Here is a 22,538-nt window from a genome sequence, read left to right on the forward strand (position 1 = left end):
ATGACGCCGGCTGGGTAGTTGCCATCAAAATTCACGTTCCATAGGGATGAATGGTAATAAGTAAAATGCCCTGCACCTCATTCAGAGTTGTGACTGTAGCCTTTTGATAGTATTTGCAAAAGCAGTCTAGGTCTAACATTAATGGGTACTAGATGGATATGGTAAAAAGGGGAAATATCTAGGTACATTGTAAAAATGGAATTCTTCATAATGACAAATACAGCCTGTTTTCTGGGATTCTCTAACCTCAACGTATCAAAAACCTATTTTCTCCATATCTTTGTTTACATCAAATTCCTTGAAATTGTAATGCTTATATGTTGATCACCTCTGTTGTTTGTAGGTGATCTTGAAATTGATGCTATCAGCCTGATAAGCTATCTCCAAACTCTGCTTTAATGAATCAATTCACTCTACATGAATAATCACATATACCATAGTAGATGCCTGCACTTAGCACACTTCCTTTCAGTAACTTCCCAGTTAAGACCTACCTTCCGAGCACTCAGGTTACATCCTTACTCATCTTACACCATTGCCAACTTACAAGATTTGGAAGCATTCGTAACAAAGTATAACTCTGGGTTAGAACCTCTGTCAGGTTTTTCCTGTATCTCTGCTGTCTGCAATTCCACGTTAAAGTTTTAAAGATTAAGAGATAATGTACACAGGAACTGAAGATCAATTTGTGGTGAGTTTCCCATGTATCTGGAAGAATAAAGCAAAAATCCTAAACTGACCTTAAGGCTGGATTTGCACCTTTTTGATTCCCATGGGAATAAATGGAAATGCAAGTCATTACGATTACATTGCTGTGCAATGTAACATGCATTAAACCAAGTATTGGACCTTTGAGCATATTGCATATTACTGATCTGAAAAGCCTATATATGTGATCCCTAATTATAAAGTTTTATAGTCTGATTTGTTTCTCTAGGCCAGCAATGTGAAATATAGAGGAATATTGACTTTTCCAACCCTGGTTTTTGAATTCTGTATTCTACACAGATAATCAACTGATAAAACGTCTCAAGTAGGATTCTACAATTGTGCAGAGCATAACTATAATACAGCAAACTATTAGATGTTGTTGAAGTCAGATAAATAATATGTGTATTGGTTTCTACAACTTACAAGTTGCTTTTTGCATTGTCAAATAAGCAAGATGGTGAACAATAATGTAACATCTGTAAAGTGCCTTTCTTATGGTTCTACAGTTGGTGAGAAGTGGCCTAAAATGCTGCTGTTGTGATTGCAATTTGTTCTATGGCAAGGATAGATTTTTATCTTATTCACTGGGGGAAAGTCGGATTTTTAGTTGGATGAAGTCTGTTGTGTACACTTTGCATGCACTTGCCATTTTGCGTCCTCTTGGCATGCTTTCTCCATCAGCTCCTGAACTGCAGCATAGTGATTTCTGGATGTTTCCTGGGTTCAGCATCCTACAGTGCCTTGCACAGAAGGCTTCACTCATCCCTCTCAGCAGCAAAGATTGTGAGTACTCTTTAACACCACATATGGCTTCACTGGGTCAGACTCAGCTCTGGGGGGGCCATCCATAAGTGGAGGATCCTTTGGCTCAAATGCTGGTTGGCAGAACTCCATTGCAAGAAGCACCTTCAGTACGTGCCTTATGAGAGAGAACGTCTGTTTGATCCCTACTTGGATAAGTACATCAAAGAGATCACATGTTGTAAGAGTACTCTCCTTTCTCTGAAAAAAAGAGAAAGGCTTGTGCTCCTGCAGGTAGAGTTTCTACTTCTGAAACTAGGAAAAGTTCCTTTTGCCTCTCTCAGGCTTCCAACTGCAAGTCTAAAGGTGGCCATACACGGTACGCCTCTGCTCAACAAAGTCGATCTTTCAATTGATATACAAAAATTTTCATCCAGATATTAAGCAGCTGGCAGCGAGGATTCATTTATCCATGCTGTTCAGTGTGGATGGGGAAAATTGATTCTCTCTTGTTGAGAGCAACTCACCAATTAGATTACTTAGGCCTGACTTTGAACTTGGCCCTGTTTAATATCTTTTTTACCCTGGGACAAACTTCTCTCTCTGCGCTCATGGGCCAAAGCTCTCTGGTCCCAGGATTGGTCTTCAATTTGTGTCTACATTAAGGTTTTGAGTCTGATCATAGCCTCCTTCGATGCAGTGCTGCATGCCCAGTTTAACTTCAGACCGTTGCAACTCAACATTCTGGCAGGATGGGATAGACTCAGTTCTTGGACTGCCCTGTGTATCTGACCTAGGTGGCTAGAATTTCCTTGATGTTTTGGATTTCCAACTTGCTGAAGTCAGGGAAACACTTTACACTAAAGATATGGAAAGTTCTCACAACAGTTGCCTGCCTAACAGGCTGGGGAAGATTCCCAGATGCCCTCTCGGTGCAGAGAGCTTGGTTTTCAAAGGAAGCTCCACTTACCATTAACATCTTGGAACTCATGGAAATTCAGTTTTCCCTTCAATACTGGACCTCTCAGCTATGAGTTTACCTTACCAGAATCCAGCAGGACATCGACCTACATAAATCTTGCTATCGGGCCCTGCTCTTCACCTCGTCCTGACTGTGACTTTACCAAACCATGGCTGACTGAGCAAAATCCCCTAAAAGAGATCTTACCACTGCTGAAGTAGATTGTGTGCTTATAGAATACATGGGGCGATTAGCTGTATTATTTAAATTTAGTTGTGATGGTTTGCTGGAAGCTTCCAGCCTTTTCTCACATGCATAGGCATTTTGAACAAAGTGCTGAACTGTGGTACCCCCTTCCAAAAAGTGCTTGATTTGCATGGCCTTTTAGATATAATGTCTCTGGTTCTGCCTTTGATACAGTTTTCAAGGTGGCAAAAGCTCCTATCTTCCTCAGCAGAAGAAGCCTAAGCAACAGACTACAAAATGTTGTCCCTTTTTATCTAATGAACATCCCTTTTGTTTTTCTTGTGGGTAAAATACTTCAGCAGAAGAGATCCCAGGTGTAAACACCTCACAAGTTTGTCCAGATCAATCAAAGATGTTGGCATTTCATCTGCAGAAATCATCACTTAGAGTATCTGCTTCTAATCCTGGACACACCTCAGGCCAGAGTGTTACTTTCACAATAGAAACTTCAAAGTATACAATCTCAGATTTGAGCTTTCCGATCTAGGAGTTGTCCAGCACTGACTGTTGAAACCCAGGTTCTAAGAAACAATGGTATCACAGAATCTGTCATTCCTATGATGCTGAAGCTTTGCAAGTCCACTTTCTAAGAGCAGTACACTTGGACTTAGAAAGCTTACTTCAGGTGGTATAAGTCTAAGGGCTTTCACCCTAGATGATTCTCTGTGTGATCGATCCTCTCTTTTGTACAACTGGATCCAAACCTGCGCCTGGCTCTTTGTACTATGAAAGGTTGTATTTCTGCCCTAGCTTGTTGGTTCCAGAGACAGCTGGTTTATAGTTTTCTTGAAAAGACAATTTTGTTCAGGGGGATGCCCATGTAGGTCCCCCTGTCAAATCACCTTCCCCTCAATGGATCTGAATGATTTCTCTCCATGCTAAAATGCCATCCATTAAACTTCCACTCTACCCTGACCCACAGGCTTTTCTTGTTGCTATCACCTTGGCTAGATTGGTGTCTGAACTGGCAGACTTTAAGGTACCCTTCATGGTGCCTCACAGGGACAAGATTGTTTTGAGGCCTAGACCCTTCTCTCTTCCGAAGATGATCTCACCTTTCCACTTTAACCAGGACATTGTCATTCTGTACAGAACCAGCTCACTAAAAGGAGATTTCTCTTCATTGTTTTTTTTTTTAATCTTTTTTTATTTTAAGATTTCTCTTCATTGTTTAGATGTAGTTTGTTCTGCGAGGGTCTAGTAGCTACAGCCTCTCTCAGAAAAACTGTTTGTCATTCTGGATGGTACCAGGATGGGCACCCTTGCTTCTAGCTTTTGGGGGATCCATGGGACCATTGTTCAAGCTTATTATCTGAAGGATAGAATTTCCTGCCAACAACACTGTATGCTAGGCATAGCAGACTATGAGGTTTAGTGAGCAGAAAATGTGGGAGTTATTAACTTTATTGTAGAAAGCCCCTGACATTTTTTCTTTAATGCTTCTCAGCATGGGCACTTTTGAAGTTGGCTGTTTTTCCCTCCCATCTGAACTTAGTCTCAGAAAGATAAGGTTACTGCATCATGTCTGCCAAGTGGCATGTTCCACCGGGAGCACACAGAATATGTTGCTGCTTTTCTGCAGCCATCTCCTACAGAGCTCGTTACAGAATAGCCGGAAACTCATATCCTTATCATATATGCTTTCTTGGCAGACTTTTGCTTTCCAAAATCCAAAGAAACATCCAAGCTCTCAAACCCTCAGGTTGCAAGGACACCACTTAATTTGCTTCTGCATATATGCATACGCCTCCAATCTAACATCTTCAAGATGTAGAACAAATAAACCCACCATTGTATCACCCAATGGACCGGTCCAGCCAGACAAAGCTCCCCCTGGCATGATGGCTCTCCAGTACTGCCCTGGAACTGGAAAAGTAATTCCTTTATGAGACTTGGTACATGGTAATGGCACAGATACGCCTTACAGTCTGGGATAGAGTTTGAAACTCCCTGACCACCCAGAGGACATGTTATCCACAGGAGTCACATCTCTCATCAACATTCTGGAACTAAAAGCCATCAGATTGTCTCCAAAACACTGGACATTCCTTCTACAAGGTCACCCAGTCAGAGTAAAGTCGAACATTGCCACAGTAGTGGCCTACATTTATCATCAAGGGCGCACCAGTATACTCTTATCATTCACTTTTTGGCTTTTTTTGGCCCCTTCTGGGGGAGGATGAGACTTTGGAGGACCATCCTTAACATCAGGAAGAGGAATAAGCGGAATTTCAGGGCCCAGGCTTTTCTACAAAATATTGGCATGTCTGGCTGTTGCAATGATATCAATGACTTTTCTAAATTCCCTATAATAAACAATGAGCAAAACCCAATAAACATGCATAAATAAAATAAATAAAGCAAAAATGTCCCAAAACGGGTCATTTTCTGTAAGGAAAACCAAATCCAGAAAGGCTTGTAGGTGATCCAGATGTCGATTTTCAAACTCCTTGTGGACATTAAAATAAGCAGAGTTCAATATCCAGTCCTCAGGGCACCATTGTGGTAATCCTTGATGAAAGAACCAGCATGTGCCCACTCTCAAAATGGCCACGATCGCACTTCCGGTTGGCGTATGTGCGTCAGACGTCATGTGACCCAACGCGTTTCGTCATTTCCTAGACTTTTTCAAGGGATCAAGACGTCTGGGAGGCGGTTCCTTATAGTCTGTCCTGAATTAAGGGCAGAACGCCCGGACCGCCATCTTATATGGAAAAATTGTCCGCATTTTTATGTTCATATTGCAATACTTTAAACCTCTATACTGTAATCATATTGCAATCATAAATCAATAATCACAGCCCTACACAATGATGATATTTAGCTCTCACTGGATCTTTCCAATCACACCATCCCTCATCTGGAAAACGCTGCTATACATATATTGTAGTTCAGTATACCAATCTAAAATATTATTAAACATACATATAATAGATGAATCCATAAAACCCATATAATCTATAAATCTCTTGATAAAACCTATTTATAAATTTATTGTATAGATATAAGTGAACTTCATTAATAACTCTCTCTGCTAGTAGACATTATAATTACTAATCCATATGCCTAAACTCCCTTACAGAGATTAACATCTTAATAATGATAAATGGATAGAATAAAATAGAATGAATAATGTTGAATTTATGATCCAAAAATACTTAAAACATTAATAAACTACCTAAAAATGGCCTAATGGTAGATCCATCCCCAGACACATATAAATTCATTTCCTTGGGCAATCAGTGGTAAGAAATAGCCCAATGGAAAACCATGGCTACCCAATGCCATAATATTCTAATATCATATTCAATAGAATAACAATATAATAAAATAATTTATAAAATTGTTTTAAAATAAATACACATACACCAACCGGAAGTGCGATCACGGCCATTTTGAGAGTGGGCACATGCTGGTTCTTTCATCAAGGATTACCACAATGGTGCCCTGAGGACTGGATATTGAACTCTGCTTATTTTAATGTTCACAAGGAGTTTGAAAATCGACATCTGGATCACCTACAAGCCTTTCTGGATTTGGTTTTCCTTATAGGACAGTGACCAGTTTTTAGGACATTTTTGCTTTATGTATTTTATTTATGAATGTTTATTGGGTTTTGCTCATTGTTTATTATAGGGAATTTAGAAAAGTCATTGGTATCATTGTTACTTATTTTGTAGGGTGAAAGTTTTTACTTTTCTTTTTGGGATATTTGTAGTATCTTAGCTTAGGAAAGTGCAGTTTTATATTTTAAAATGTCTGGCTGTTGACCCAGCTACTTCAGACTTAAAGCCCGACCGTCCCTGTGGATAAAGTCCTGGTCTTTAAAGATGCCACAGATAGGAAGCCCCCTTTAAGCCATCCTTCTCCCTGGAAGGGTCTGCCAAATCCTTAAAGTATGGGTGAAGCATATGCTCTGTTTCAGAAAATCAGACTCAGGGGATTTTGCCATCTGGTAGCTCCTGAAAGATTTTCCAGAGCTTCTCAGTAGACTCCTTGAAAGATTCCATACAACAGCGTTCATAGGTGGGCACCATGTCAGTCCACGCAAAATGGCTCAAGTGCTGGTCCAGATTTTAATATAAACTTGACAGGTTTGTGTGCTGAACCATGGATCATTGGGTGTTTGTGGTAGATGCCCTGGTGACTCTTTGGAATCAGTTTTCCCTGATCTGTGAATTCCTTCCACTGCAGCTTCTTCCTCACCTGTTTCTGACTCTGTAATCTCTACCACACTTGAGGCGGGAAAGTCGACCTCCAGAAAGATGTACCACTGTACATGGAAAAACTTTTTCTCCTGGTGTGAGGCTTTGTCACAGACAGTATGCTAAGGGGAACATTTTGTTTTTTTCTCCAGTTAGGTGTGGAGATATCTCTGGCTTTCAAGGGGGCAGATCTCGTATATGGCCCTTCTGCATCAGTGACCTAGCGTGTTTCATTCCTTGGTAAAAGCCTTTGTACAGGGTTTCACACTGATTGTTTTATGCAACACCCCTTGTGTCTGTAAGACCTTAACTTGGTCCTGTCTACTTTGCAGACTTGACTTGTCTCTAATTACATGCAACGTTTTCTTTTTGGTTATAATTAGTTGGACTTGCAGAAGCAAGATAATCTGTTGTCGTTATGGTATCAAGGGCAAGGTTTCTCCTTTCCCTTTCAAGGTTCATTCCACCAAGAGTGTCAGTGCTTCCTGGGCAGTTCAGCATAAAGCTTCTGATGGTCATGTTTGTAAGGCTGCAAGTGTTTGCCTATCCCCTGTTCTGTATTTGGGTTTTGGGTGTATTTGGCCTTATTACTGAGTTGCCCACCTCTCATGTTCAGTCCTTTTGGGTTATCCCAAGTAGTCATGACTATGAAGAAATTAGGATTTTTGTTATTTGTAAAATCCTTTTGAGTGTATCACTTTTACTCATTGCTTGCCGCAAAACTGAGGTTTAGTTGAGCTGGGAAGGGTTATATCTGTGCAAGGATTCCTTCCTTTTTTTGGTCCAGCATGCATAAACCTGAATGTGGCAGCATAACCCAGGTAGTCATGTACAGTTGCAAGAAAAAGTATGTGAACCCCTTGGGATTACGTGGAGTTTTGCATGAATTGGGCATAAAATGTGCTCTGAACGTCATCTAAGTCACAACAATAGAAGAACACAGCCTGCTGAACATAATACTACACAAACATTAGATGTTGCCATAGTTTAATTGCACATAACATGTAAACATTCACAGTGCAGGGAGGAAAAAGTATTTGAGGCCCTAGCTTAATGACTTCTTCCAGAGCTAATTGGAGCCAGGAGTGAGCCAACCTTGACTCCAATCAGTGTGATGATATTGGATGTGTTGCTGACAGCTGTCCTGCCCTTAAAAAACACACACCTGTTTTGGGTTTACTGGTTTCAAGAAGCACTGTCTGATGTGAACCATGCCTTGCAGAAAAGAGCTCTCAGAAGACCTACGATCAAGAATTGTTGACTTGCATGAAGCTGGAAAGGGTTACAAAAGTATCTCCAAAAGCCTTGCTGTTCATGTGTCCACGGTAAGACAGACTGTCTACAAATGGAGAAAGTTTAGCACTGTTGCTACTCTCCCTAGGCGTGGTCGTCCTGTAAAAATGACTGCAAGAGCACAGCGCAGAATGCTGCATGAGGTAAAGAAGAATCCCAGAGTGTCAGCTAAAGACCTACAGAAATCTCTGGCACATGCTAACATTTTTGTTGACACATCTACAATAAGGAAAACATTAAACAAGAATGGAGTACATGGGAGGACACCACGGAGGAAGCCATTGCTGTCCAAAAAGAACATTGCAGCACATTTGAAGTTTGCAAAAGGGCACCTGGATGTTCCACAGCACTACTGGCAAAATATACTGTGGACAGATGAAACCAAGATTGAGTTGTTTGGGAAGAACACACAACACTATGTGTGGAGAAAAAAAAGGCACAGCACACCAACATCAAAACCTCATCCCCACTGTAAAACATGGCGGAGGGAGCATCATGGTTTGCGGCTGCTTTGCTGCCTCAGGGCCTGGACGGACCGTTGTCATTGATGGGAAAATGAATTCCAGAGTTTATCAAGACATTTTGCAGGAAAACATACGACCATCTGTCCGCCAACTGAAGCTCCGCAGAGGATGGGTGATGAAACAGGACAATGACCCAAAGCATACAAGTAATTCAACAAAACAATGGCTGCAACAGCACAGAATACGCCTTCTGGAGTGGCCCAGTCAGAGTCCTGACCTCAATCCGATTGAAATGCTGTGGCATGACCTTAAGAGAGCGATTCACACCAGACATCCCAAGAATATTGCTACACTGAAACAGTTTTGTGAAGAGGAGTGGTCCAAAATTACTCCAGATCGTTGTGCAGGTCTGATCTGCAACTACAGGAAATGTTTGGTTGAGGTTATTGCTGCCAAAGGAGGGTCAACCAGTTAAGTCCAAAGGTTCACATACTTTTTCCTCCTTGCACTGTGAATGTTTACATGTTATGTGCAATTAAACCATGGCAACATCTAATGTTTGTGTAGTATTATGTTCAGCAGACTGTGTTCTTCTATTGTTGTGACTTAGGTGACATTCAGAGCACATTTTATGCCCAATTCATGCAAAACTCCACGTAATCCCAAGGGGTTCACATACTTTTTCTTGCAACTGTATATGAAATCCTCTGCATCCCATAATGTACTCCAAGAAAAGGATTTTAGAGGTAAACCAAAATCCTAGAACAATGAGACTTCATTAACATCTGTGTGTTTATGAAGGTATGGCAAACTGCACAGAAAATGCACGCTTTGCCATGTGTTTCAGAAACACGCTGTAAATGTGCATCGTGCTTGTGTTGTCATTATATGTTAAAGGCACCCCAAGTGCGGCAAATGCATCTAAAACTGTGGTAACGCACCATGCTCTGCTTTAAAAAAGTTCTGGAGCTTCTCCAGGGGGATTGTGTTCAGGGCAGCCCATTCAAGTTAATGGACTACCCTATGTGTGACGAATGAAAATGCTCCAAAACACCCAAAACAAATGCATGTGGGAATGTGAGTTTTCACTACATGGACATGTGAAGGGGGCCTTACACATGAGTGTCTCCGTCCACTCCCTCCTATGTAATTGTATAAAGATAGCCATACATTATGCAATCTGATTGTACAATCTCCTTTAGATGTACCAGAACTATGGAATAGGAAATCTATTCAATTTGTATCAAATCAGACAAGCTCTTGTACTACATAGCTGATGGAAGATCTAAAGGAGATTGTAAAATCAGATTGTATAGAAAGTGGGTGGAAGGCAGTATTGTAATGAGCGAGGCGTGGTCCAGAGTGGTGACCACACCCTATGACACCCTCTTCTGGGATGCAACAAGGAAATTAAGGCTTCTGGAAGATGGCCTGCCGGAAGTGAATGCTGAGAGATGATCTACAGGAAGTGATGGAATCTGAAAATCATTTCAAAAATTCAAATAAACTGACAAGATTTTAAACTTCCTGTGGATAAGGTAAGTGAGAGAAAAGCACGATGGGATGGCTGGCCCAGAAATGGCATTGGAATATGCTTCTATTTATTATGAAAAGTCAAATTCTGCCTGAAATTCTGCCCGAAAACATATACTTTAAAAAGAAAGGGAAATTCAGATTAATAATATCCAATAAATAACAACATATTATGAAAAAGCGCATTTGCTAAATTGGTTGTTAAAGAAACATTGCCAGATTTTGGTGAATTATACAAATTATATAGCCTAGTGAGAGGTAGACCACAACCAGTGCATGTAAGGGCAACATTAGGGATGCAGCGAAATTTCGATGGCTGAAACGCTTCGGCCAAAAACACATATACCGTTGGCCGATATGAAAATAAGCACCAATACAGGTGCCAAAAATAACTCTGCCGCTGCCACCCCTCACAGCCGGCCACCCGCCGCCGCTCGGTAGTTCTCAGCATTCCTGAGAAACCACTGAACGATCCCGGCGCTGGGCATAGAGATTAGTGAAGGAAAGATGGCCTCCACTCATCTCTATGCCCTTGGAGGACTGAAGCAATTTCACTTCGGGTTCTGGCGCCTTGTAAACAAGGTCATTTTTTTTTTTTTTTTAAAGCACTAGACTAGATCAATGCTTTTTTTTTTTTAATCTAATGCTTTACATTGTAGAGGAGAGATGTGGGGTCTTATTGACCCCACATCTCTCCATAAAGAGGACCTATCGCTAATTATTATTATATCTATCACAAGGGATGCATGCACTCCTTGTGGTAGGAATAAAAGTGATTAAACTTTTTTTTAACTCATTAATTTTTTTTTTTTACACTGTCCCTTTAAAAATATTTTTTAAAGTGCCCCCATCCCCCCGTGCTTGCACGCGGTGGTGAAGGTATAAGTAGGCCACACCCACATATGTAAACGGTGTTCAAACCACATGTGAGGTATTGCCACAAATGTCAGAGCAAGAGCAATAATTTTAGTACTAGAGTTCCTCTGTAACTTTACACTGGTAAACTGTAGAAATTTTTAAAGCGTCACCCATGGAGATTTTTAAGAACTGTAGTTTGACGCCATTGCACGAGCGTGCGCAATTTTAAAGCATGATATGTTGGTTATCTATTTACTCGACGTAACATCATCTTTCATATTTTACAAAAAAATTGGGGTATATATATTGTGCGCAAATTTAAAGCATGACATGTTGGTTATCTATTTACCCGACGTAACATCATCTTTCATATTTTACAAAAAAATTGGGGTATATATATTGTGCGCAAATTTAAAGCATGACATGTTGGTTATCTATTTACCCGACGTAACATCATCTTTCATATTTTACAAAAAAATTGGGGTATGTATATTGTGGGGTTTTTTCATCATTAAAATTAATTTTTATCCCAAAAAATTGCATTTGAAAAATATATACATTTTTAAAAACTGTCCATTTTGGTTTCGTTTTTCAGCAAAGTGCATCCTGAATTTTTGATTTCGGCACCAGAATTTTCATTTCTGTGCACCACTAGGCAAAATCATTAAAATATTATTTGACAAGCTTTTATTTCACTATTCAAAAGAATCTGTATAACAGAGCAACATGCATACCTCACTCACACTTGCAAATGGGGCAGTTTGCGATTTCCCACAGGAGACTCATACAGTCTGAATCCAGGACCCTGGGACAAACATCCATCCCTCCGCTCCTGTGCTTGGACCCTTCGATCCAGAGTCAGCCCTCAATTTGTACCTTATAGCCAAAAAAGCAAAAAAGAAGGTGCACTGGCCTAGTTCATTATCCTTAAAATACGATTTTAATTTTTATAAAAAATGGTAAGTATTATACTCCTGACCGCACCGTAGCCCAAAGACAGCTACAGCGCTGTCACATTTACACTGATAGTCAGGGAACTGGTCATCAGTGCAGCCCCATCAGTGCCGCTCATCAGTGCCCATCAGCGCAGCTTATCAGTGCCGCCTCACCAGTTACACAGTAACATAAAAAAATGATGGCAATAAAAGACTGAGTGGTTCATCGAGTCCATTTTTTTTTTAATTTCATTAACTTTTCATATCAGTGCAGCCTCAGCAGTGCATATCAGTGAATAAGAAAAATTACTTATGTGCAAGATTTTATAACAGAAACTTAAAAACCCAGTGGTGATTAAATACCACAAAAGAAAGCTCTGTCTGTCTCAAAAATATGATAAACATTTCATATGAGTAGTGTTGCATGACAGCACAATTGTCATTCAAAGTATGACAGTGCTGAAAGCTAAAAATTGTCTTGGACAGGAAGGAGGTGAAAGTGCCCAGTATTGAAGTGGTTAATACAAGTACATGGTAACACAGACACATAGGAAATATTAAATGTTGGGGTAACATACACTTTAAAAACTGGACCCCTCAACTCTGGGGTCACCTGACCAGAATCCAGTTAGAAAAAGCCATGGTGGGGGCCTAAATAAACCATCAAGGAGCCACTAGAAGTCTTGCTGCTAACGAGAAGCAGACTTGATTATTGCACGTTCCAACCCTATCTGTCATCCACATCCCAGGTGTATAAAATTAAGAGCAGGACTCTCTTAGTCATGGATTAGGGGAATGGTCTATTCATGTAGAGGTATTCCAAACTTTTTACCACAAGTGGAGGATTTCAAACATGGATCTTGTCCAGATTTAACAACATACAGGGACCCTTGATTTTTCAAAGTGACTCTGAGGGCTCTGTTCAAACTGATCAATGCCATTCTGCTCCTACAGCCTCTCCCTCATCTGCTCTGAAGGAATAAAGGGGGCATTTCAGTGATCCTTATTGTACTGAACTGGGCGAAAAGGCCATGATACTCAGACATACTCAGTCTCTTGGCAGACTCTCTATGGGTATTTCCAGATCATCCGGACCTTCTGTCCCAAGAACAAGTCCACCATCGTGCTTCTTGATTGTGTCCCTGTGGCTCCGTGGGATCCTAACCTGCTCCTTTAAGCCCTTCAGAGGCTTCCCTTTTTCCTCCTTCCACCATTTTTTTTGTCCTACTCCAAAAAATGCCAAGGAAATTTCAATGTTTGGATGTGGTATGCGCTGTGAATATCTATCTCTGAGAGGGAGGAGGCCTGAACATCCATCGGGTAAAACTTACCAAACGTGTGAACAGAAGATCAGGTGGCAGTCTCGCAAAGCTGAGAAACACTTGCCTGATGCTGAAAGCCCCTTGAAACAGTTCACTCTAAGGAAAGGATGGAACCCTATGGACTCCCCATACATAGTAAACCACCACACTGTCCTCAGAAATGATCCTTTGCATTCATTTCTGGCTCAGCAGCACAATGTACAGTACATGGAAGTCTTTGGGTTCTCCATTCATAGCTTAGCACTACCCCAGCAAAACCTATGGATACTGTCCCCAGAAAAGTTCCACAAGGTACCTGGAAATTTCCTTGTGCATTCACTCCTTGCTCAATGCCATATTTTAACTTTAAAGCAGCCCTATCACGGTTTAAAAAAATATTTCCAGCTTCCTCTCATAGTATTTTTGCTAGGATATTTTTAACCCCTGACAGGTTTGATTTATTTAAAGCTGATGTTTAGGAATGGATATTTTTCTATAGTTACATTGGACCTGCTTGGACCAATGTAAGTATGCATGTTTCATACCTGGCTGATCCCCATGGAAGCTGGAGCACACTGTAGTAGACACCCCTACAACAATTATTGCTGCTAGCTTCTGGATCCCATGCCAAGTGCCTGCCTTGCTGCTTAGTAAACACAGAAATTCATACACTCAGCATGGGCACCATTCAGAGGACAATTTGCATTTTCTCAATGGATGCAAAACATACTCTGAATGGAAGAGATGGGGGTTGTGATGTTACTGCCCTGCCTCTTCACCTCTTCAGATCAGAGAACACTTTGCATTCATTCATAGGGAACAGAAACAGGCCTTTGACACCCTTGTTATGAGCCTAATGGTGGGGAGAAGTCAGAAAAAAACAATGGCAGATCTAATGCTGGAGTTCCTAGCCGCATAAGAAGTCAGTATATTCATCTAACCAGTGTCCATCTAGACAAAGAATATCAGTTAGTCTGGATTTACCCTTTAATGCATGCATTAACACAGTTGTCATTTTAGGAAAAACAACTGTCCTTCCAAGTCAAGTCATATTTCATGATATGGTACATGTCCCCACATATAGTGAACAGTTTACTTCTAAAAACATATAGTTTTCACAAGGCTGTCCCACTATAGTAACTTGAAGAAAAACGAGCAGATGCTTTCACTCCTGTGCTGGACGATGAATTCCACAATATCTGTAATCACACATGGGTTGCCTATGGAATGCACGCCTTGTTACCCTCAACGGACCAGGGGATTCCAAATGAACTGCATGCAAAGAAACAAACAGACGGTGCACGGGCCTAGTGCATTACTTTTAAAAAATGGGTTTATTGTATAAAAAAAGTGATATACTCACAAAGGGATAAAAATAAAAGGCATATCGTAAGAAATACAGCAAGTGAAATATGAAAAAAAAACTTAAAAAAAAAGAAAACAAATTGTAATAAAAAATTTAAAATAATAACAAAAAATTTACATTTTTTTTTTTCATACTGTCACCAGTCAGTGTCCCTGATCACCGCCATGCCAGTTATATGATGACGCTGTACTGCACTGGTGACAGTATGTAAAAACAATTGTGAAAATAATTTTTTTAATTTTTTCATTTTCCGAAAAATTATGACAAAAAAAATACAACTTCAAAAAACTCGCCATGCCTCTTATGAAGTACGTCGGACTGTCTACTTTGCAAAAATGAGTCATTTGGGGGATATCTGTACTGTTCTGACATTCTTGGACCTCAAGAAATTAGATTGGCTGTCAGTACTTCAGGATTGATCAATATTCAGATCTATACCATAGTTTGTGAACTCTATAACTTTCCTACAAACTAAAAAATACATCCTAATTTGGGTTATTTTCACCAAAGACATGTAGCAGAATACATTTTGGCCTAAATTTATGAAGAACAATTATTTATTCGCAAACTTTTATAACAGAAACAAAGAAAAACGTGGGTTTTTTTTTTCAAAATTTTCGGTCTTTTTTGTTAATTTAGCAAAAAATAAAAACCCCAGTGTTGATTAAATACCACCAAAAGAAAGTTGTGTGAAGAAAATGATAAAATTTTAATTTGGGTACAGTGTTGTATGACTGCGCAATTGTCATTTAAAGTGTGAGAGCGCTGAGACCTGAAAAATGGCCTGGGCAGGAAGGGGTAAAAGTGCCCGGTATGGAAATGGTTAAGCAAAAATTGGACAATCTGGTATCATACGAGAAACTTTTCGTGCTTGTCCCTTCAAATAATTTTGAATGAAAACTGTGTACTAACAATCAGATTATCGTACGACCGCTTTGAAAGCGGTATTTTTCGTACGATTTTCTGATCTTGTGTACAAGGCTTTAGACGTGATCAGACAGACACCAAAAAATAAACAAAAGTAATTCAATTTCCTTCTAACCATGATAATCATGAATTCAATGCATACATATAGATCATTGTGCATTTATCATGTAAAATACCTATTCTGCACAATAATTGTTATAACTGGGCCTTGGGCTAGCCATTACACCTTTTTTTTTTGGCCTCTGCATAATACTATTTGATATTCAAGTCAATAAAAAAATTTGATGCAAGTACGTGGGTTCAGATGAAAACCAAACAGGATGAATCTGCAGAATGCTTCCGATAACATAGTGAGAACCCGGATCTATTTTAGGATAGTATTGACTAAAAAATATCAATTGCTCACAGATTACGTTAGAAAAGATTAGATTCCACAGCAAAGGGTTAAGAGCCCAGCCATTATTTCTTTTTTCCGCATTGGCAAAGATGTTAAAATATTTAAACTTGGGATTGAAGCCAAACAGTCTGGAGTCGTGAAACAAGGCAGCCTCGCCCTCCTCTGCCTGGCGTGAGATCATCCTTAAAGCCACAGGCTGATGTACTCTGATGTGAGAGGGAGTGCTACATAGCTGGAGGCTAGACCTTTTACAAAGTTCTTTCTTTCGGGATATACAAAGCTAAATTCACAAGATGCGATCTTGATTTTAGCCATGTGACTGGCATTTTCAAATCTCATTGGACACAGCTGAAGATAACTGTCACTTTACTGTAATTTATTCTTGGTGTACTGAGCCTACAGTTGGACTTGCAGTACATTTCATGCTGTCCTGTCACTGCAGTAAAAAAAAAAAAAAAAGGCCCTCATTTATAAAACAAGTAGCAGAACAATTAGATTCAAGCTGTGACGTTACTGACTAGAAATGTAAAAGATGATTGGATGCTATGGGAATTGCTATGCGTTTCCTTTGCCCCTTTAAAGTGTATTTCCACTTTCGCAGCCAAATTGTGATAACACCTACTTTATATTTGTTACATTTTCTCATTCACATAGCAAAGGTTTAGGGGACGGTTCACAGCATGCCCGCATCTTGATCAAACAGGAACACTGTGCCTTCCTGTGCAGTTCTGTGCAGTGCGATTCCAAGCCCATTTATTTTGAATGGCCTAAAATCGCACCACTACACACAAAAAGTAGTTCATGCAATACTTTTGAAAAAATGCACTCTAACCGGATCGTATGGTACAAAAACACCATGCAATCTGATGCAGGCAAATGCACTGCATTTGCGACCTGTGTTTGGGATGTCGTTAACTTCTTATTGCAGATTGTAAATGGAGTGTGATTTGCACATCGGTTGAATCGCACAGGAACGCACAGCGAGTTCCTTTGCGATTCAGATGTGGGCACGGTGTGACCCGGCCCTTAAAAATATTTAAAAATTGCTGCTTACCTTTTTTATTTACTGAAAAATCCTAAAGCCTATCCGTGGGGTAAGTAAAAATCCTCCTATGCAGGGAGGCTGCCCTACACTGTAATGGTTAACTGCTTATTTACTGTAGGTCTAGAGAACCAGAAACCGTTTTACTTACCTGATTCTCCACTCCCCCAGGATCAAATGCTCCCCTCTTTGGATGGTCATGGATTATCCCTCAGCAGTGCAGGACTCTGGGCTTTATATTGTACTTGATGACATCAGAGGACCTGCGACCACAGAAATGTAGGGGAGAAGAGACTGTGGGGATCAGTACAGAGGAAGCCTGTGGAAGCGGTGGATCAGGTAAGTAAAATTGCTTATTCTGGTAGCCTAGACCTAAATGAGCATTCAGCCCTTGCAGCTCAGGGGCAGGTCCACTGCAAGGGAGGATTTTTGCTTTCTCCTCTACCTTTCAGTGGTCACAGGTCCACTGACTTCATCAAGTACAGTGCAGAGCCCATAACCTTGCCCTGGATGTGAGGACACCGAGGGACGGTGTAGGGAGGGGAGTGTAAGGATGTAGAGGGGAGTGCTGGCTGGAGAATTGGGTAAGTAAAACTGCTTTTTGTACCCCCGCCCAGACCTTCTATTATTATTATACAGGATTTATATAGCACCGCAGTTTGCGCAGCGCTTTACAAAATGAAGAGGGTCCTGCTTGTTAGAGCTTACAATACTACCTATGCTGCATACTGTTTATAAAAAAGACAGCAATGTATATACCTTTTCTTTCATTTGGTTCGGCTCAGTCATGTGATCCAGAAACTGGCTCCTCTGTGTAATGGAGTCTTTGACAACGGGGCTGAATCCCTTGAGCTATGACCCACCAGCTACCATTGCTCCTCCTTTTTTGATGCTCTCTCCTCTCCCCTGCAGCAGCCGCTTGCTGACACAAGGGAACCACTGCTTCTGATTCACGTGACTGCACTGGAGTGGAACAAAAAAAAAAAAAGATATTTACATTGCTCTCATTTATAAACAGTATGCAGCATAGGTAGGAGGAATGGGAGTCAATGATACTTCCACTTTAATCCCTACATTGGGGTGCCCCAGGCAATGCAAGAGTTAAATGCTTGTTTAGGTCTAGGATTTGCGTGACACATTGGGGGGAATTTAGCAAAACTGGAACAGTTGTGCATAGTAGCCAATCAGCTTCTATCTTCAGTTTGTTCAATTTAGGCCCCTCTCATATGGACGTTCCGATTGGGTCCTCCATTTTTCAGGCGGACCCAATGAGAACCTCTATTCTCCTCTATGGAGCGGCAGGTGTAAATGGACATGTGTCCGTTTACACCTGCCTACATCCAATAAGATACGATCTTCCAAAAAGTGACGGATAAGGATCTGTTACCCTTCTGTCCAGCAGATTGGATGGCGATGGGTGTAAATGGACAGACTGTCCGTTTACATCCGACCACCCACAGAGGAGAATGAGCTGTGTCCATGTCTGCTCTGCATAAGTGGACAAGGACAGAGCGCTGCTGTCACTGTATAGCAGCACTCTGGGCTGCGTTCAGTGTGAACAGGACACATAGAAAAAAACTGTTTTCCATGTGTCCAACCAGTGACTGGCATTCTTCCAGTATAGAAAACCACCGGTCACTGCAGTATGTGCGAGATAGCCCTAACCTTTGAAAATGAAAGCTAGAAGCTGATTGGTTGCCATGCGCAGCTGCTGCAGATTCTGTCTGCTCCACTCTTAGGGCTCTTTCACATGGGTGGCCAAGGGAGCAGTAAAAACTGGTGGCTGAGCTGTGGTTTTATTGCCCCCACTGGCTGCCCACCTAAATGTGAACATTACAGCCTCACAGAGCTGTACACATGCATTTATAACTTGGACATTTTTAACACAGAATTTTTTAGCTTGGGCTGCAGGGTTTGACAGGCCACCCTGCCTGTCAAACTTGCCCATTTAATTCAAAGTGAGCACACTGAAACCACGAGCAGGGCCAGTGCTAGACTATTTTGCACCCTAGGAAAGACCAGTTACTTGCACCCCACCCACCACCCAAAAAAATAAATCTTCAAAATGTTTTCCATAAGTCCATAAGTGCAGTATTAAAAGACCAATTTAATAAACAAGCGGTGTTAAACAAGAAAGAAATAAAATGTCGCTTATCATTGGTAATGGTCACTGTCAGTCCTTCCTGTCTTAAGGATCAGCCAGTGTGGGTGTGGAGCCATGGATGGACGCCACCGGACAACCAGAAGTGCCTGGGCTGACTTGGAATGCACAGGATGTGGACGTGACGTCACAGAGGGAAGGTCCAGTGCCTTGGGGAACAGGCTACAAGCTCAGAACTCTCTGCTCTTTGTAGAGGCCTGGAAGCACACTACTTATGGGCACAGCAGTGGCTAGGTAGACTATGAAATAGAGGTCAACTTTTGTATTTGGAGGAAAAAGATTGGAATTTTGGACACTGTTTTTGGACTTATTTTGGGATTTATCTTTGGATTTATTATTGGACATTTTTGATTTGTATATTTTGTATTTTTTATTTTTATATATTTTATATTTCTTGGTATATATTTATGATTCTCTAATTCATTTTGGGAATTTATTATAACACAAAAAGGTTTTATATATACAATTAAAGGAGAAGTACAGCCAAAGGTCTTTGGGCTGTACTTCTGTGGATCACAGGAGTGCAGTTTGTTCTGCACTCCTGCGAAGAGAGAGGGGGTGGTGTCGAACCATGGCTCCATTTGTGAATGGACACATGGAGCAGCTGGTGCCCCCATAGCAAGCTGCTTGTTGAGGGGGCACCCGACAGCAGAAAGAGGCCAGGAGAAAAAGAGGAGGATCCAGACCCGAAAAGAGGAGGATCCAGCCTGCTTTGTGCAAAACCACTGCACAGAGCAGGTAAGTATGACATGTTTGTTATTTTTTCTTTTAAAAAATAAGCCTTGAGCCCTGGTTTACACTGAGGCGATGCGGAATTTGCAGCGTTTTCAGTGCGAATTCCGCACCACACCCCATTCATATGAATCGAAGCTGGTGAATATGTTAAGTTAACAACACTCCGACATCAGTCTGCAAAACGTGGTGTTCCGCAGAATCGGATCGCATAGGCGTGAATACCCATGCGATCCAATCCCAAAAAAGGGTCCTGCACGTTTTTGGTGCGAGTGTGCTGCGAATAGAGCCATACAAAATGTATGGCTCTAATCGTACCGCATACAAATCGCATGTGATTTGTACAGGAATGCGGTGCAGTTCCTGTAGAAAGCACATGGGATTTACCGCACTGCTGTAGTGTGAACCTAGGCTGAGAATCACTTTAAGGAAAGGTAAAATACGTGACAGAGCCTATTTGGCATTCCCAGGCTCGGCACTGAACATAGTAACAGAGTCTTAAAACTATAAAATATAAATCAACAAAATAAGAAATAACAAAGAAAAGGTACATTCGTCCACCATGTAGGATTCATTATACAGCTCCGAGAAACCAGGGTCAAAATACGACCAGAAAAAATAAACAGGAACGGCTTTTCTAGATCCTCAGCTTTCTAACTAATGTGATATCAGTTAAAACAAAAGGGTCACCAAAGAGTATTATTAAACCCACACCAAACAGGCAGCAGGATCAGGGTCCGCGTTCGTGGATGCAGAGTCCACCCAAATATCCCAGACCTTTGAAATTTTTGGGTGCAACCCCGAGATAAATAAGTAGCCCTGTACAATGGAAGAGTCGAATTAACCAACCTTTTCCAAAAAATTTAGGGTAGGTGCAAAGATCCCAACTTTAAAGTCGGGATCCACCCGAGTCTGGAGTGGCACCTGGCTCAGCCTCTCAGTGATCCGCTGAGAGCCTGAGCCAACCGTTCCCTCCCCCTCCACAACCCACCTCTCCAGTGAGTGGTAGGGTGGCTGACAAAATCATAAATCCAGTGTCTCTGTGATTTAAATCCGATAATATAAAGTCCAGTGTCTCAATAAAGAAAAAATATAAAATTAAAAAATAAAAATAAAATTAAAAAAAAAAAAAAAAAAAAATATATGAAAAAGTATATTTCTTGCAGTGTTGATTGTTGTGAAGAACCTCAAAGAAAAAGAAACTCACAATAGTGCATTACCATAATATCACAAAAAAAAAAAAAAAAAAAAAAAAAAAAAATTTAATATTTTTTTTTTTTTTTTTTTTTTTTTGTGATATTATGGTAATGCACTATTGTGAGTTTCTTTTTCTTTGAGGTTCTTCACAACAATCAACACTGCAAGAAATATACTTTTTCATATATTTTTTTTTTTTTTTTTTTTTAATTTTATTTTTATTTTTTAATTTTATATTTTTTCTTTATTGAGACACTGGACTTTATATTATCGGATTTAAATCACAGAGACACTGGATTTATGATTTTGTAGAAAGTATATGGGGAATATTTTTGTTGTTACATCAATAGTTGATTTATTGAAAGAGGGTAAATTCCTGTTTGGATCTATTATTGATTTGAGTTTAAGCTTTCAGGGGGTTGAAAGTTTTTTCCAATTTGGAATTGGGGGAGGTGCAAGGGTGTTTTTGGTTTCACATTATACTTATATCATTTTCACATTATATTTATAAGGGTGGCTGACAGTCACTGCTCTCTGCTCAGAGTGGCTGCGAGAACTCAGCGGTTATGTGATTGCTGAGTTCTCACAATTATAACAGATGGGGACAGATGTAAGTACCTAGGTAAGTATAATTTGGGGGAAAAAAAACTATTTCCATACTTCCGTTTTAATTTATTTTAATTATTACAGGTACTTTTATAACGCCTTCAATTTACGCAGTGCTTTACATATATATATATATATATATATATATACATACGCACCACTCAAAACAATTAAAGAAACACTCCTGGGATATTGATTTGATCAGTTAAGTAGCAGAGGGGGTTGTTAATCAGTTTCAGCTGCTTTAGTGTTAATGAAATTAACAACAGGTGCACTAGATGGGCAACAATGAGACGATCCCCAAAACAGGAATGGTTTTACAGGTGGAGGACACTGACATTTTTTTCCCTTCTCATCTTTTCTGATTGTTTTTCACTAGCTTTGAATTTGGCTAGGGTCAGTGTCACTACTGGTAGCGGACAGGTAGTCCAACTCCTCCAGGATGGCTCATCAATACGTGCCATTGCCAGAAGGTTTGCTTGTCTCCCAGCACAGTCTCAAGAGCATGGAGGAGATTCCAGGAGACAGGCAGTTACTCTAGGAGAGCTGGACAAGGCCGTAGAAGGTCCTTAACCCATCAGCAGGACCGGTATCTGCTCCTTTGAGCAAGGAGGAACAGGATGAGCACTGCCAGAACCCTACAGCCACTGGTGTGAATGTCTCTGACCAAACAATCAGAAACAGACTTCATGAGGGTGGCCTGAGGGCCCAACGTCCACTAGTGGACCCTGTGCTCACTGCCTGGCACCATAGACCTCGATTGGCATTTGCCATTGAACACCAGAATTGGCAGGTCCACCAATGGCGCCCTGTGCTTTTCACAGATGAGAGCAGGTTCACCCTGAGCATGTGTGACAGACCT

General features: G+C 40.7%; 1 long non-coding RNA gene across 1 annotated transcript in view; it reads right to left on the bottom strand.

Annotated features, from left to right (window-relative positions):
* The window catches only part of LOC149443653 (uncharacterized), a 28,716-nt gene extending 10,777 nt beyond the window's left edge, over positions 1–17,939 (bottom strand). Inside the window, exon 1 of the long non-coding RNA XR_016306641.1 lies at positions 17,740–17,939. This is a non-coding gene — a long non-coding RNA (uncharacterized LOC149443653). The remainder of the gene's footprint in view (positions 1–17,739) is intronic.
* Positions 17,940–22,538: the final 4,599 nt, after the last annotated feature.

This window comes from Staurois parvus, unplaced genomic scaffold (assembly GCF_062004578.1).
Source record: "Staurois parvus isolate SC_StPar_1 unplaced genomic scaffold, SC_StPar_1.0 ptg000840l, whole genome shotgun sequence".
Classification (NCBI taxonomy): Eukaryota; Metazoa; Chordata; class Amphibia; order Anura; family Ranidae; genus Staurois; species Staurois parvus.